The following is a 3,983-nucleotide window of genomic DNA, read 5'->3' as shown; positions in this document are numbered from 1 at the left end:
GGGTCGTACAGCACTGGATGAAATCGCGCAGGGGCTCATTCTGCTTCTGGACACAGTGTTGGAGCTCCACGAGACCAGCAGGGCTTTTGCACGTGCCCTCGAAGGTCCTGATGAAGACTCGGGCCAAATCTGCCCAACTGTAGATGCTTGACGGAGCTAACTGGTTCAGCCAGGCTCGCGTCGAACCATCGAGCATCAGTGGGAGATGTTTCATGGCGACATGGTCATCTCCACCACCGATCTGGACCGCCACTCTGTAGTCGTCCAACCAAGTTTCTGGTTTGGACTCTCCTGTAAACTTGCTGATTCCCGTCGCCAATCACAAGTTGGAAGGGATGTCAGCTGAGCGGATGACCCGACTGAAGCACTCGGGGCCAGAAACAACGGTCCTGCTTCCACTCGGACGGTCTCTATCGTGACCATCACGGTGGGCTCGACTTCTGTCGACCTTCTTCTGGGCAATGTACCCTCTTGCATCACGCCTTGGATCATGCGCGTCACCGCCCGAACGACGATCATCGTGATGCCGGGGCCCGTAAGGCCCACCCCGCGAAGGAGTACACGAACAGCGACGATCTTCTGGATGAGACCGAATGGGAAGAGGATTCCGACTCGGGTCCCTCGAACGACTGCCCCCTCTGCTCGCTGATGAGAGTCGGGACTGAAAACCGACCGATGCGTGTTCGCTTGAACAGAAGTGTTGTGGATCCTTTTGTGCGACTGGGAGACCGACGAATTTTGCTGCTGCGCCGTATGCAACAGGCATGGATCTGCTCGATTCCTCTACCAGCCTCTGAATCAGTCGGCTGGAGAGAATCGGCTATCCTGGCGGCCGCAGCCAAGTTCGGGATGGGTGTGTGGAACACCTCGACGTTGCTCTGGCGAGTGCGTTGACTTGAAGAATGATGGTGTTGACGACGAGCGCCGGATGATTCTCCGAACTCACGCTCGTTCCGACCAGTCCCGAGGGGACTTTCGTGGGAATCGGCCATGAGAACTTCGGCTGCAGGCCCGCGACCCGGATACTCGGAAGGTAGCTCAGTCGGAACTGACTCCAAGCACTGGGATGGCGGCGGGACCACAACCGATTCGAGCACCGCCACTTGAGAGGATGCGCTCTGTCGCGCCTGGGCGTGTCGCACCCAACGCTGGAGCCGCAGACGACGGGATCGCTTGTTGCAGCGCGCGACGGGGGCGAAGATCAACACCGGGGTCGATGGATGGAGACGAAGAACACCGCGGGGACTGGCACGGAAGTGCGTAGCCCCGGAACTGGGGAGCGCCTCGACGTCGAGGGGCGCATCCCGAAGCCATGCCGAAACGTCGGCGATGAAGGAGAGGGCACCGAAGAGGATCTCATGACCCATGCACACATCTCCGTCGGACGACATGACGGAAAGATGAAATTGCAAACTCGTCGGAAGTCGCTTAGACGCCTGCCCCACGGTGGGCGCCAACTGTCGTGGGTATAAGTCTCACAGTAGAAGTATGGGGTACGAAAGGATGGACAGAGCCTTAGCTACGGCGAGGATGTATGAGTTCAGGCCCCTCTACGGTGGAGGTAAAAGCCCTACATCTCAGTGCTCTTGGGAGCTCTGTGTCGAGTGGATTATAGGATTACATCAAGTGCCAACCCCCGTACCAGTGGTGAAGGGCGGCTTATATAGAGTGCACTGCCCTTCATAATGGCCCGGTGGACAGGGGTGGAATAGTGGCGAGTAAATGCTTACGTTAGAGGTAACGTAAGCTTTAAATGCTAATAATGGTGTATGAAAACGTATGACTGTTGCCCTCCTAGGAGGTTACGATGTACAGAGTGGATTCCAGTCGATACGTTAGATATGCTCCGAGTGGATCGTCGCCGACTGGATGAAGGGGGTGTCCTTAGTTCAGTCGGAACTGACTAAGGGCCTTGTCTTCTATGAAGGGTAGTCCTTGGGTAGGACCTATAGGGCAGACCTATGACCCTACCCTAGGACTATAACCCCATCACTTCTCCCTTGCGTGCTTGCTTTCTCGTTGACGACATCTTTCTGCATTCATACCGTTGTAGAACGACCGCTACGCATCGATGTCATCCTAGAACGAATGCGACCTCTCACTTTCGTAACTGAAGCGACGTGCCGCTCGAAAGAACGTTGCCCATTGCACGTCCGTCTAAACATAACTCCTCGCCCCATTCAAACGGGATACACACTGCCCATGAAGGCCACTGCTGACGCGTCGCGGGCATGCACTGTTGGTGTCTTGCCCGCTTCGCCGGACACCGTCTTTGGTGTCTTGCCCGCTTTGCCGGACACCGTCTTCCGCAATCCCAAAACCAACGTTGATCTCTGCTTCACGGAAGTGGAGGCCATCCCTCCCCTTTGATTGAAGCATATCTCTCTCTCGAGCCACTCTGATAAGTGGCACTGTCGAACATAGGAAAGACAGAGGTTATTCTTCTCCTCGTTGAAGCATATCCCTATAGGGCTCCACAAATTGAGAGCGGGCAACCACACATTAGAAAGGCATGTCATGAGAGCGGAGATCCGCCACGGTTAATATTAGACAACATTTGTCCTGGTACGGTATAGTTTTACTAAAATGTATCCGAATTGTAAATATATCTATCCGATTTAATTTTTTCATCCGATTTGTATGCAATCTGTCCTTTTATTTTAAACCTTGTTTCAAATATTCGTGATTAGCGTTGCATGAACAACTTTCACACCCGTATCTGTAACCTGATCCATTTTGTCCGCACACGGATGCGGAACCGATTTACGGATTAGAGATTCCATGTATTAAGGATGCCGCATGAGGGAGAAAGTGGTGTGGCAAATCAATTAAAAAGAAAAGAGTATTAGGCCTCTTCCAATGGACAAGTATTTAGATGATGTGTTAAATACATTAAATATTTTATTAGCTGAAGTCCTCATTACATAGATGCTTAACTTATTGCAGTTAAACGCATTTTATTAAATGATTTAGCAATTATACTACTTCCTTCGTATGTAAATATTCTAAAACCTAGGTGGTTATTGATTTGTTATGAAATAAGTTAAAAAAATAGCATTCACACTACGTATTTTTTTGTAAAAGGAGGTTCAAACCCCCGGCCTCTGCATCAATCGATGCATACAACCGTTTTTATTAATTATTCAACATAGGTCTAACAAGAACATTGAAATGATCGATATGGTTGACTAGAGAGGGGTGAATAGGCAACTACCACTTTTTCACTATTCTTAACAAGTTAGGGTTAACAACATAAAGGTTCTCTAAAATGACAACTAGGAGAACAACCTATATGATGCTATCAACTATAATTGCTAAGGCAAGTAAGAAATAGTCTACAACAATAACATACACAATGTAAAGATTAGAGATAACCACACGTGGAACCAATGAAAGACGAGGATGTGTTACCGAAGTTCCTTCCCTTTGACGGGAAGTACGTCTCCGTTGGAGCGGTGTGGAGGCACAATGCTCCCCAATAAGCCACTAGGGCCACCGTATTCTCCTCACGCCCTCACACAATGCAAGGTGCCGTGATTCCACTATGGGTGCTCTTAAAGGCGACGACCGAACCTTTACAAACAAGGTTAGGGCTAACTCCACACAAAGCTTGGAGGCTACCAACAAGACCATGGAGGCTCACCACAATTTAATGTGGCTCCGAGGTGACCTCAACCATCTAGGGTGCTCAAACACCCAAGACTAACAAGATCCGCAAGGGATTAGTGGGGGGAATCAATTTTCTCTTGGTGGAAGTGTAGATCTAGGCCTTCTCCACCAAACCCTAGGAAGTCAACAAGTTTGATTGGCTAGGGAGAGAGATCGGGCACTTTTGAGCTTAGGAAGCAACAATGGAGCTTGGGAGGGTCAAAGGTACGGTTCTTGAGCAAGAAGAACCCTTTATATAGTGTGGGAAAAAATCCAACCGTTTTCCCACTCACAGCACGAGCCTAGCGGTACTACCGCTCGCCCTCCAGCGGTAC

Source organism: Hordeum vulgare, chromosome 5H (assembly GCF_904849725.1).
Source record: "Hordeum vulgare subsp. vulgare chromosome 5H, MorexV3_pseudomolecules_assembly, whole genome shotgun sequence".
Classification (NCBI taxonomy): domain Eukaryota; kingdom Viridiplantae; phylum Streptophyta; class Magnoliopsida; order Poales; family Poaceae; genus Hordeum; species Hordeum vulgare.
The sequence above is the reverse complement of the archived record's forward strand: the minus strand, read 5'-3'. Positions refer to the sequence as shown.